Raw genomic sequence first — 15,183 nt, 5'->3', positions numbered from 1 at the left:
CCATGAGTCAAAGCCATAGACCTTAAAATGGAGTCCATCTACTCCAATTTAGTATGGGAGCTTGTAGATTTACTTGAAGAAGTCAAACCCATAGGATGTAAATGGATCTACAAAAGAAAGAGAGATGTAGTTGGAAAGGTAGAAACCTTCAAAGCTAGCATTGTAGCAAAGGGTTATACCCAAAGGGAAGGGGTTGACTATGAGAAAACTTTTTCCCCTATTGCTATGCTTAAGCCTATAAGAATTCTCTTGTCCATAGCCATATATTATAACTATGAGATAGGGCAAATGGATGTCAAGATTGCTTTTCTGAATGAAAATCTTGAAGAGAATATCTTTATGTCTCTGCCCGAGGGGTTCATAATCCAAGATCAGGAGCAAGAAGATTGCAAGCTGAATCGATCCATTTATGGGTTAAAATAGGCATCTAGATCTTGGAACATTAGATTTGATATAATGATCAAATCTTTTGGTTTTTATCAAAACGTTGATGAAATTTTTATCTACAAGAAAATGATAAACGATAAAGTAGCTTTTTTAATATTTTATGTGGACGATATCCTACTCATTGGGAATGATGTAGGGTACCTTAGTGACATTAAAGAATGATTGGCAGCCTAATTCTAAATGAAAGATTTGGGAAAGGCACAGTATGTACTTGGGATTTAAATCATCAGGGATCGCAAGAATAGAATGCAAGCTTTGTCTCAAGCAACTTATATCAATAAAATGTTGACTTGATATTCGATGCAGAACTCCAAGAAGGATTTGTTACCTTTCAGGCATGGGGTTCACTTGTCTAAGGAACAATGTCCTAATGTACCTCAAGAAGTTGAGGATATGAGACATATTCCCTATGCCTCAGTTGTGGCCAGCTTAATGTTTGTTATGCTCTACACTAGGTTAAATATTTGTTATGCAGTGGGAATTGTCAGTAGGTACCAGTCCAATCCAGGTTTAGACCACTAGATAGCAGTTAAGAACATTCTCAAGTATCTTAGGAGAACGAGAGACTACAAGCTGATGTATGGAGCTAAAGATTTGATCCTTATAGGGTACACATATTCTGATTTCAAAACTGACAAGGATTATAGGAAATCCATGTCAGGATCAGTGTTTACCCTGAACGGGGGAGCTGTGGTATGGCGTAGTATCAAGCAAGGATGCATTGCAGATTCTACTGTGGAAGCTGAGTATGTAGCTGCTTGTGAAGCAGCAAAGGAAGCAGTTTGGCTAAGGAAGTTCCTAAGTGATTTGGAAGTGGTTCCAAATATGGACTTTCCCATCACTTTATACTATGACAAAAATGAGGAAGTAACCAACTCTAAAGAACCTCGCAGTCACAAACAAGGAAAACATATTGAGTGGAAGTATCACCTGATACGGGACATTGTGCAAAGTGGAGAAATGATCATCACAAAGATTGCCTTAGAGCATAACATTGTTGATCCATTTATGAAGACTCTCTCAACTAAAATATTTGAGGGTCGTCTATAAGACATGTACATTATATAATTGATGATGGAAAATTAGAGGTCAATTTTACTCAACAACTAAAATCCCGTGGATGCGGAATGCGATGCATGTTCCTAAGATATGTGTTAATAGTCGTGCATCGATGGTCATGTGTTGGAATCGATATGCGTTAACAAATGTATGCGATGACCATGCGTCCTGTCACAAGTTTTCTTGCACTCACGCCAAGTATAACGCGAATGCAAGTTCATCAGGTAATCTAAGGTCGAACACAGGGACTTGTAGCTATATGTATGTGGTGATGTCCATGCGGCAGTTTAAATAAAAGAATGGAAGGGAGGTCGCTAAGTTAATCCTACTCCTACTCTTATCTAACAGACAACGCAATGAGAGTATGCATGAAAGGTAGATATATCACAAACCTTGACATGAAATAAATGTATGGGAAAATAGATAAAATGCGGAGATGATTTCATTGCAACACTTAAGAGTGACTACAAGGGCAACCTTAGTCAATGAAAGCTATGCGATCATGCTACACTTATGCACAACAAATCATTTTCCAATGAAAATGCGATGCTCTTAAGTCTAAGACGCATGTGTTGAATGCAAAAGTGTCCATAGAGCTTATTTCTAAGTCTTTAATCTTTTCCTATGCGGTGATGCAAAATGCACACAACGCCGTGGTGACTGCACATAATCGTATCCTATCTCTAGGATGCATGCGATGAGTTAATAGCAAACAGTGCTTATTTCTAAGCTCCAATGTCTTGTGTTATGTGTTCTAATCTGACTGTCCCAAGTCTAATTTCTGACTTGACCTACCCAAGCCAAGATCCTGTCCTTAGATTACCCTACTATGTATCCCTAATGGACGAATGAAGCATACATAATACAGGACAATCGCATAAACTTTGCTGACCTGAGATTGTTCCTATCCCTAGTGAACAATGACTTACATTGCTTAATGCGACCAACCACTTACCCTCCCGGGCAGTTGGTTGTTGCTGACTTTACTCATAGACAAGCAATGCGTAGCCTATAAATAGGCATTGCAGCAGCTTCACACTAAGCAAATAAGATTACTCACACACTCACGCAACGCACACCTCTCGGTGGGTTGTTACATGCTTCATATCCCTAATCCACATGACTAAGTATGCAATACCTAAGCAATCCCACTAAGTGTTGTAATGAAAGTAAGTACGTAAGTAAAGAAGATAGAGATGGAGTCGAAGGAAATGTAGAAATATATTGCACAAAAAATGTATTAATTCCTTAATTTCAAAATGTCATACAATACAATATAAGAAAAGAAAGGAAAATGAAATGACCAGCTGGAAGCAAAGATTTGCTTCCAGCGGATGTGCGTCAAGGCTGCTGGTGTGCCATGGATGGGTGGAGGAACTGACTCTCTCGAGATCTTGCTCCGATTGAAGGCTTCGATCGTCACTCGGAATGGATGAAGGAGGTGAAGAACTCTCAAACATCTTCTCATGCATTTGTCTGGATCGTAAGGATCTGCCCTAGGCGAACCTCAGGCAAAAACCTTAGATAACTTGAAATTCTGCTCATCGACTTCTATAGAGTTTGGGTCACCAAAAGCATTAATTGAACTGCCCTGAGTCTGACATTCGGCACGTTAGTCCTTTCTGAACCTCTTCTACTAATGACGTGGTAGGTGAAATGTCAGCATCATCTTTTGGTTTTTCTCAAGGTAGATGCGTTGATGCATCCATTCCACCAACCTTGCATTGATCCCATTAGTATGCGTTGTCGCATAGATGCAATCTTTTAATGACCTCTTCGCTTAATACCGCAACTCTACACGATGACCACAATTGCTAGGTGAGCGTAACTCCCATGTGATGGATGCATAGAAATGTGTACTGCAACATCCATGTGTTGATCGACGTGTTCGGCCTTGCGATGGAGTGTTTCTCTGCATTCAGTCGTCTATGCGGTGGTCCGGTTTCCGCATTTGCGTCCATTTCGTGTTTTAGCTACAAAAATAGAATATTGAACGCATAATAACGCAAAATAATGGGTTAGCTGAGATTCAACATGCTGATCGACGCAAGCTCACTTTCTCGTGAATTCTTAGCATAATTGCCACATATTCTACCTAACAACCTTCATAATGCTAAGTAAAAGGCCTAAGATGATATGCATTTCTGCATGTCATCAATAATCTAGGGCAAGTGGAGATGTGTACTGGGTATATAGATGCCCTAGTTTATTGTATTAAGAATTATCTCACCTTTTGCATTGTGTACAACCCACTGACTATAGTTTTAGTCAAGTGGGAGTTTGTTGGGCTTTATGCCCTAAAACTCATAGATAGTAAATGTTATTAACTGACCATCATTAATAAAGAGTTGTGAATGCTAAATCAATAAATATTAATGTTTGTATAGTTGTCTATTTTTTCTTAATAATCCTAAATCCAATAAACTAACATCAAAGGATATTTTATGAGTCTTGAACTGTATGTGGAGACATATATGGATCAATGTTCAAGATATAGCCTAAAAGGTCTATAGTATAGGGATAAGACTAGGTACCTTATCTTGGAAGCACTATTGATACAATCCACTTTGTATTTGATACAAACGTAATGATCTAACATGTTCGTGTAAGTGACATGCAAGTTGGGTTATCATATGCAATGAGTTTTCATAAGACTGGACCGCAAAATAGTAACCACTAGATGTCTCCGAGACTTGAATAAATGGTGTTACCCTCTCATTGGCCCGAGAAAGGTCTCTAGATGAGCACTGGTACTTAAGGAGTCTGAGGTAACCCAAGGGTAAAACAGTAATTTGACCTAGTTAGAGTTACGAACAATCGTGAAGGACTAAGTTGTTGGTATTGGTCTAGATCCATGGACATAGAAATGTATCTGTAGTAAGAAGAGTGCAACTGTGAGTCTTTAGTAAAGTGTACCCACAGTAAACGAATATTGATTAAGTTGGTTAATGAGTTTAACCAATTAATCTCATATTGTTGGAACTTCTGATCTACAGGTCCATCTAGTCCCCTCGCTAGCACACTAAAGGATACTTTAGAGGGATAATTTGAATTGTTCAAATTAATTTGAGGAAACTATATATTAATGCGATTAATATATAATTAATTATGAATATGATCTATAATTAAATTGGAAAGTAATATCTGAATAAGATTCATTAATTCAAATGAATTAGGTTTACAAAAAATTAATTAATAGAGAGCTTTTGCATATATACATGAGATGTGTATGATAATTAAATATATACATTAAATTGGGTTTAATTATTGTGCAAATTAAAATTAAATAAGTGTTATTTAATTCGAGTAATTAATTAAATACGTGTTATTTAATTAAATGTGCTAATTAATTAAATAAATATTATTTTAATTAATTATAGAAAAGGAAAATATATATTGAGAAAGGGGCTTAACCCTTCTCTATATAAAGACCTCCCCATGACGCTTTGAGTATGCATTGAATACACAATTATCATTATAGAGAATCTCTGATATTACACAATCCCCTAATGTTATGCAGAATTTTCTTTAACTTCTCTACTCTCTAAAACCTTATTCTCCTCTTGGATACCACCTATCCCTCTATTGAAATCCTAGAGAATAATGAGATAACTCTTGTAGTATTGTTTGAGATCACTTAAGGAGTTGTTCGTGACAAGACCGTTTGGAGATTCATTCATTGGAACCTTGGAGAGGATTGTTCATGGCACTACGGGAATCTACAAAGGTAAGAACCATTCTAATTCTTTCCTCAATATCACGCTAGTTTACATGTTTATTCATTCAGTCTAGTATGACGATTTTGTTTATTGTAAAAATTTCCCATCTAACACTAGTCAATTTTCCTAATCCTTTAGGTTCACTTCTAAGTTACCGGGAGCCGATGAGTTCTCTACCATGTTACCATGATCCTTTGGGTTCATTACCATGTTCAATATCATGATCCTTCAGGCTCACTATCGTGTTCAACTTTGAGGACCAACAGGTTCCTTCCATGTGTTGTGTGCCTTTGAACCATCAAATATTTGTTAGAATGGGTTGTTCACTTAATGGCCATCCATCATTTCATGTTTCCATGTTCCAAGTTTTCGTGTTTCCTATGATGGATTACAATATGCTTGTCCCACCAATAAGCATGCATTTGTAGATATGTATGCATAGCATGACCCCAGTAGTAGGATTACTTACTGAGTATTTTATACTCATTCTTTAATATGTTATGTTTTTCAGGTAAGGATAAGGATACATCAGCGAATGACAAGAGGAATTCGTGATCGTGCCACTGGGACTAGTCAGATGCTTCCACTCATATGTCCATGTTTTCATGTTTTAAACATCAATTTTGTCATTGAATTAAGAAACTTTTAGTTTTTGCATTGTTGAATGTTTTAGATAAAATTTTTTAGTGTTGCTTTATATTTTTTTAAGGGTACCCAGATAAAAGATTTTCAGTTAGATTTAATAAAAGTTATTTAGTTTATAAAATTTATTTGGTTTTAGCAATTCATAAAAAAATATCATTTTGAGATGTATGCATGCATGTAGTAATGTTCTAGTATAAGTTCTAGGGAGCTGGGTCATTACAATTTGCTTCAATCGTTTTTCTTTCTAAATTTAAAGAAGTGTAATTCCTCGTGTTAGATGATTAGGAAGACTGATTGTTTATTGTTTCTACAGTTCTGCTGGATGGTTTTTTTTACAGGTAAAATGTCGTATAATTTTTTCTGATATTTGTTGGGAGCATATTGTCGTCTAATCAGCAGTTTCAGTTTGGAAACATATTTTCCTTATTTCTTTTCAGAATCGTAAGCACACTTTCATAAATATTTTCGGTGAAGATTTGCTCCTTTTCTGGTGTTATCCTTTTAGTAGCTCATACATAATGGGTGCTTGCTCTCATTTAGGGTTAGCCCTTTTATTATACTAGTTAAAAGGTATGTGCAATGCAAATGAATAGATTTTGTTAAAATTTAAATTTTTATTGTAGATTTTGAATATTGAATGGATATATACATCATTTAGCTTGATAATAAGCATTTGACATCAATTTAATAATGAAGAAAATAGTCATAAAACTTTACTTTGTTTTAGGTTAATTGCCATGAAAATAAAATAAATTGAATATAGTTGAAAATCTTTGGAATATAAATTTCTACGGTGAAATATAAATGGTGAATAAATATATTTTTCATTAAGTGAAAATTATAAATATACTTGACCTTCAATTCTAAAATAATGGAAGAGATAGAATTAAAATACATATGATTATTTGATATAAAAGTTATAAATTATAAATATAATTTATCAAGGGGCAACATAATAAAGTATTAAAAAAATATTATATTATATATTCTTAAAATTAAAAGAATTAAACAAAAGGGAATAATTTAGATACAAAATCTTCTTTCTTTTGAAAAAAAGTTGAATATTCGTAAAATCAGAGGAAGAACTCCAAATAGTTTTTGAGTTATATTTACATGCATTTTCAAATAGGTTATTAATAAATGATAATATCTTCTTAACATAAAAAAGTAGAATTGTTTACAAACATAAACTTATTTTTAAAATTTGAACATTTATACAATGTAAAAATAATGAACATATTGTAGTGAAAATTCAATACAAATACTCTTACTAAATTAATGAAGAAATTCCAAAATATTAAATTTGGGACCAATTAGGAGTTGACATGTGCCCCAAATTGAAGTTGAAGAAAAAATTTGATGATGCCACGTGGTTTCATCATGATCGTTGAATTGGATAAAATTAACTTAGACCAATTTATTATATTATTATTTGGGTTAAAGTTTCTAAATCCAAAAATAGGTTGAATTAGACCCAGATATATAATCAGACCTAAATCCAACTAATTGGGCCCGAGAGTCATACTCATAGATCAACCAAGCTCAAATCCAACTAATTGGGCCCAAGAGTCAGGCCCATGGGTGAACGAAGCCCAAGCCCATGAAGCCCACCTAAGAACTGTATAAATAGAGAAACTCTTTTCATTTGCGGGGATCAGCAATTCTACATTCAGAGGGCCTAGAGATAATTAATCAACAAACAGAAGACTCTCAAGACTCCTGAAGCTACAATCCTAGAAGACAGAAGACCCTTGAAGACCCAAAGACTCTTTCAAGACTTCTATTTCAAGAACGCTTGGCGCTTTTCTTCTTCAAGTCAAGCACATCCATTCCACCAAGAGAAAATAAGAGGATCAAGTACTAGAGATCGAACCACATTACATCAAATCAACATCAATACCAACACCAACTCAAGTTCAACTCCACGAAATACGTTTCCAAGACTTCTACTTCAAGAATGCTCATAATGAAGGATTTCTTGATCCCCGAGCCGAAGCAGACCAAGAAGGAATTAAAGGGCATCGAGAAGATTCTGAAAGACGACACGAAGGAATCAATGGTCATTAATACGTCCCGGTTGAAGTCTTCCTCAAAATGGAAAGAGAAGAAGACGTAAAAAAAAGACGAAGGAGGTGAAAGACGTCGCCTAACTTTAAAGGAGTGGTAGGAAAAAGTCTATCTATTCCCCGACTCCGACGTCGTGGATATGCTTGAACAACTGTTGAAGAACAATCTTATCCAGCTACTGGAATGTAAATAACCGGAACAAGCCGGCAAAGTGGATGATCCCTATTACTGCAAGTATCATAGTGTCGTTAGCCACCCAGTCAAACAATGTTTTGTATTGAAGGAGCTATCAACATGGATGATCACAATTACTGCAAGTCTATTCACATCCTCATGTCCATTGCAGCATATTATGACTATGAGATATGGCAAATGGACGTCAAGATTAATTTTCTAAATGATAATCTTGAGGAGACCATTTATATGATGCAACCCAAGCGATTCATAGGCCAAGGTCAAGAGCCAAAGGTTTGCAAACTACATCGGTCTATTTATGGGCTGAAATAAGCGTCTCGATCTTGGAACATTCGGTTTGATACTGTGATCAAATCGCATGGCCTTGACCAAATGTTGATGAGCCATGTGTCTACAAAAAATCATCAACAGTTCAGTAGGTTTCCTAATGTTGTATGTAGATGATATCCTACTCATTGGGAATGATGTAGGTCTACTGACTGCAGTTAAGCACTAGCTAGCGACCGAATTCCAAATGAAAAATTTGGGAGAGGATCAGTTTGTTCTTAGTATTCAAATCTTTCGGGATCGGAAGAAGAGAGAGCTAGCACTGTCTCAGGCACCAAATATTGACAAGATGTTGTTCAAGTACTCGATGCAAAACTCCAAAAGAGGCCTACTATCTTTCAGGCATGGTGTTACATTGTCTAACGAAATGTGTCCTAAGATACCTCAAGAGGTTGAGGAGATGAGATGGGTTCCCTATACATCTATCTTAAGCAGTTTGATGTATGTAATGCTGTGTACTCGACCAGACATCTGCTACGCTGTGGGGATTGTCAATAGGTATCAGTCTAATCCAAGACAGGGTCACTAGACCATGATCCAAAACATCCTTAATTATCTTTAGAGAACGAGGGACTACATGCTTGTGTATGGATCTAAGGATTTGATCCTTACTGGATACACATACTCTGACTTTTAGACTGATAAGGCCAAGTATGTAGTGGCTTGTGAAGCTGCTAAGAAGGTCGTTTGGCACAAGAAGTTCCTGACTGATCTGGAAGTTGTTCCAGACATGTCTAGGCCCATCACCCTCTATTGTGCTAATAGTGGTGTTGTGGTGAACTCTAGGGAACCAAGGAGTCACAATCGCGGCAAACATATAGAGCGAAAGTATCATCTCATCCACGAGATAGTACATCGAGGGGACGTAATCGTCACAAAGATCACTTCGAAGCACAACGTTGCTGACCTGTTTATGAAGGCTCTCACGGTTATAGTTTTTTACGGTCACCTTCAGAGCATGGGTCTACGGGACCGCCCGCGGCTGGACTAGGGCAAGTGGGTGATTTTTTTTGTATTGGTCCTTAGTGCCCTAGTTTGTTGTTTTGTACTAGTTGTTTTGTACACCCCACTCGCTTTAGGACAAGTGGGACATTGCTTGGGATGAAACCCTAAACTCTCGTTGAGTCCTGTAGTTTGTAAACACCTGTATTGAACAAATGCTCGTGATGTAATAATATAAGATATTTTCTTCACTATTGTCTATGAAACATGAGATATTTTATTTGCTTTACCACAAATCAAAAAACTAAGATCGTGTAACTTTACTAAACAATCAAGCACCAGTCTATACGATAGCCTACGTGACAACTTGACTAAACAATCAAGCACCAATCAAGCACCAGTCTGGCTTATGAGAGCCTACGTGACAGCTTCAAGTGTTGACTAAACGATCGTGTACACGTGCATTTATCTAAAAGATCGTATAGGTTTTACTAAGCGGTCGCACGCCTAAGTGAGATTCACTAGACGATCGTGTAAACAATCAAGCCGCATTACCTAAAAGATCGTGTAACTTTACTAAACAATTAAGCACCAGTCTATACAATAGATGCTAAACTCTCCACTTGCTTAGTCGTTGAGTGTGATCGTTCTTTCCTCCTTCCGTCTACCAAATCCAACAGAGCTCACACCTCCTAGATTCTCACTCCGAGAATACCAAGGTCAGTGAGTGGTGGTGTCTCAGTTGGTACTTGTTCATGGAGAAGTTTGTTCGCTTGCTAGGCGACAATGAGAGATTTAGGTATACGTTTGCAGCGACAGCAAGAGGTACTGATCCTGACGAGAGCGAGAGCAAAACAGAAGAAAATTTTTTCAAAGTTAAGTCTCCCGTGCCTTGTCTTTTTTATTGTTAAAAGCATGCTGTAATTTGTTCTGAAATGCATAACCTGTTTTTATGTTTGTGAATGCTTGTATTTCTGTCACAATGAATTTGGAACAATCTTGCTTCCGCTCATAGATTCTTTTTGAAAGAGTTCCTTCATTGATCGCATGCTTTGATCTCAATGAAGCTATGTTTTGGCCGCATGCATTGCCACAGCTACAGAGTGATAGCCATGATAGAAGTATGATCGCAAGAAGTGGGTGGAATGCATTAATCCTGTAAAAGAAACGAATACAAACGCATACCTCGGGATGTCTGAGCCACTCAACAGACCTTCTGAAAAATAGTCAGACCACGATGTAGTGTTGACATTCTCACCTACTGCATCATTAATGGCGGTGATTCAGAGTGGGATTATCAAAGTTGTCAGCATTTGGCTCTATAAATAGAGCCTTGGAGCCCAAGTTCAAGCATCCGGGACTTCTACATTGGGTAGACTCTTGTGATCACAGACAAGAGCATGAGCAAGAATTTCTTTGAGATTTCTTCATGTCCACAACTTCCTCCAATTGACGACCAGAGCTTCGCCGGAGATAGAGCTCGAGAGGGATTACTCCACCATCCATCCATTGCACCACCGGCAACCTTGACACAAATCTAATTGAAGCAAGAGATTTTCTACATCTAGCCTTCCATCTCTCTTCTCACCTCTGTATTGTATTACATTTTTTCTTAAGACATTAATACACTTTGTAATCAATGTATCTCTTTAGTTTCTTCAATATTATTTTCATAGCTATAACCAATTGCCCGAGAGAGTAAGTAGTTGTAGAACTCACTAAACAAAGTAAGAAGTGTTCCTAAACATAATTTATGCTCAACGCAACAACAATCATGTGTTATAAAGATATAATGTATGTGTCTTACCACCGAGGGTGTGCGATGCGCGAGTGTAGCGAGCTGGGATTACCCTTGCGACTATAATTAAGGACTTGGCAATGTCTTCTCCCCAACCCTACTTCTCCATGCATCTTATTACGCATTAACAGTTGCCGCATCCCTACTAACTCTCATAGTCAAACATTAATTGTTTAGTTTGTTTAGCTTGGAGTAGGAGTAGCGAACAGTTAATCAGCTTCTTTCCTTTTATTTTTATTCTCCACCTCAAACACATTACTTTACATTCAGCTTTTAGTTGCAAGTCCCCGTGTTCAATCTCGGATCATCTCGAGAAACTTACGATCTTGATATACATGGCGAGAGAGCAAGAAAACTTGTGATAGGAACACATGATCATCGCATACACATTTAACGCATAATGCATATTCTTCAGGCCATCTCATGACCATTAACACATTATCAAAAGATAATTTATCCCCAACATAAGCCAAAGGAGACAAGAGATTGAACCTTATGGCTTGACTTTTTCTTTTACTTAGCATTTTCATTCACTGTCCTACTTGATTGAACTAAGATTATATGTATCAAGACATATTTCTTTAATTCAATCTCCATTTCAACCATTCTCCACATCTCCATCTGTTAATATACTAAGTTGTATGTGTATGTGAATCTTTTGGTTTGATAATTATATAATGTTTGTTGCTTGATTCACCTGATCAATTGATTGAAGTGAAGAAGCATTTAGTTAATCAAAAGAGTAGTTATCTTTAGAACACATCAAGCTAGGGCATGAGTAATTTTAGAGATAACATCATTCATGTTATTCCCTATTCATTTTCTCTAATGCATGCAACCTAGAGATAGGATAACTATGGCATCCACATCGAGAGACGTTAAGCATAAATTAAAGAATAGACTTCAAACACATCACACACATACAGTTAGATTTTAGCAGACATTTTCACCATCTCCATTTCATTGTCATTGTGCTTATATAGGCTTGTTGTTCTCACTAGGAAATCAGTGCACATCATCTAACGATCAATCCAATCATCCATGTACCTTCTTCCCCATTATCTAAACTTCTACTTCCTCTTGCATGCATGCTAGTAGTTTAGTGTACATAGTCAATGCATATCGACCAATTACTAACCCTCTGCAATAGATCCAAAGATTACGCCTGCGTTAGTTTACTCTAGATTCCCCACTTTCGACCCTTGGATTTTCAAGACACTTAAGTTAGATTTATACTTGTGTCTAATTTAAGAGAACTTGTATGCAACTAGCAAGGTGTGCTTAAGTCTATCCTCTATCCAACGCATAGCATCATCTTCATACCAAGAGATATTTTAATCATCTTTCCCATAATCATTCATTCTCATCATCATTTATCTCCAAAAGCACAAACACAGTTAAAACAAACAAGTTTCTGGCACGTTACCAAGGATTCTAGTGATGGAGCTAACCTGAATTTGGACAATATCTTTTTGTAGAAGTTTCGATCGAATGTGTATTACAAGTTAAGCCTGGATTTGTAAACTTTTTAGAAGCAAAGCGAGAACTCTGGAACTCAGATACGATCAAGAGACTGAAATGACCTTCAGTTGGAGAAACAGATGCAATAGACATCGAAGGTTAAGGCAACAACAAATGGCAAATAACCAAGATAACCAATATTTGGCTCAACAACAAGCATCCAATGTATGAATATGCATCACCTATGTTATATGGTTTTTGGCCCGGGATCATTTATCCAACGCCTGACTAGACTCAGTTTGAAATCAAATTTGTCATGCTACAAATGTTATAGACTGTAGGACAGTTTGGTGGTGCCTATGGTGAAGACCCTCATGCTCACGTGAAATGCTTTTTGGAGACTGTAATCCATTCATGACCCCTGGAATCACGCCAGAAGCAATCAAATTATCCCCATTCCCATATTCACTCCGTAATGAAGCCAAGCAATGGGCGAGCTTTTTGAAGCTGGGAAAAATAACAACATAGGACAAGCTAGTAGAGAAGTTCATGCAAAAACACTTCCCTCCCATGGTCAACATAAGAAGGCATTAGAATCTGAGACACTCAGTGACACATCGGAAAGATTCAAATGGTTGGTAAAAAAAATTGTCCTAACCACAGATTGCCTCTAACTATCTAGATGGAGACCTTCTATGGAGGATTGAATAAAGAATCTCAGATGGCAGCGGACACAGTTACCGCATGCACCCTTATGGACAAATCTTACAATTAAGCCAAGAAGACTTTGTAACGCTAAAAATTGTGTATCTTATACTTATTCACACTATTTACAGCATGTGGACAAACATGAATACGGATGAATGAATCATAGAAGCTCATGTTGCCATAAACTTGATGACGAAAAGATGAAAATGGAATGTGGATGGTGTGTTATGCATGACTACTTCTAGATATATGCGTTGTTAACTATATCCTTGTAGTATGCTAAGGAGTAATGCGTTGTCACAAATTTCCTTACAATGAAACCAAGTATAATTCCAACGCAAGTTTCTCGGATTGATCCGAGGTCGAACACAGGGATTGTTGTCGTTAATGTGTTACATTTGTGATATATACGACCAATGTTTTTATAATTAATAAAGATTGTGTTTGTACAGGAAATTAAATTGCAGTAAAGTAAAATTGTGCAAATAAACTAAAGTTGCATTAAGAAAATAGAGTGCAATAAAAATAAACCTAAGCTAACGTGATGCAAGATGCAAGATACATGATATACATGATGCTGAGTTTGAGACCGACTGCGAAGTTTATACAAAGGATCATGGTATGCGATGACAAGTCTTTATGTATGAATCAAAAATGGGAAGGAATAATTAGTACAAACATCGCAAGGTTGTTAATTGCATTAAAGATATAATTAAGGTTCTACTTTCCCTTGGCGTACACCTCTCAGTGATCAGCCGCATTCCCACATCTCTATGGTGAAACAGGGATGAACGTGATGAAGGCAAGGTTGCTTCCATCTCAAGAAGTATTTCTCACTTTAGTTAACGCATTCTTCCAACCCTCTCTCGATAGGCGGAATGACATCTTCACTTCTGCACTCACAAGTGAAGATGTCGTCTAGCATGCTTTAACTAAACATAATTATTTCCTTAACCTATTTAATTTACTTGTTTAATTCTTGCTAATTACCTATGGGATTAAGAAAACATCATGAAGAAAGTGAATTACGGATGAACAGAAATAGACAGAAAGATGGAGATGAAAATGATCATAACAATTAATACTGAGATTAAGCATCTGATACATGGTGTGAATGATAGAGATTAAGAAGATAAGTACAAGTGATGATAAATAGATACAAACAAATACAGAAGAGTGTCAACATCTTGACACAGATCTTGATAGTGGTTTTGCTTGTCGGCGTGTGGAATGGATGAACAGAAGAGCTTCCCTATCAGGCTTGCTCGTCTGGTAGAGGTGACCTTCGTACAGAGCTTCAACGGTGCGGATCGGAAGGATTCTTTGTTTGGAGACTCATCTCTCGGCCTACTCTGATTAGTTGCTCAACCAGTCTCTCTCTTAGATCAGTATATACCTTTTTCTATGTATTCAAGCATCCCTTTTCAGTGGAATAACCGGAACTATTTATAGGCTAAGCTTTGACTCTCTGACTTGTGGTCCCCACTTTATTGTTATGGCAGTTCCTGAAATGGTGGAGTGAATATTCCTTCTGTTACACAATCAATCCCATCTGAAATGCACAACGGTCAGCTGTACACGCATCAGAATCCTCCGCATTTGCGTTGCTCTTTACATCTTCGATCGTTTGCCCGCATGCTGTGTTGTTTTTTATTACCACATGCGGTTGAGATTGCGTTGATCGCTTAGCTCTTGATCGATTGTCGCATGTGCCGTCATTGCATGGATCGTTTATTCATTTGTGAATGATGGGCGCAATGCGATGTAGATGCGTTGTTCTTTTTATCTTAAGCCTTGAATGCATGCGGTGACTTG

This window comes from Benincasa hispida, chromosome 1 (assembly GCF_027475165.1).
Source record: "Benincasa hispida cultivar pf3 chromosome 1, pf3_genome.v1.1, whole genome shotgun sequence".
Taxonomy (NCBI): Eukaryota; Viridiplantae; Streptophyta; class Magnoliopsida; order Cucurbitales; family Cucurbitaceae; genus Benincasa; species Benincasa hispida.
The sequence above is the reverse complement of the archived record's forward strand: the minus strand, read 5'-3'. Positions refer to the sequence as shown.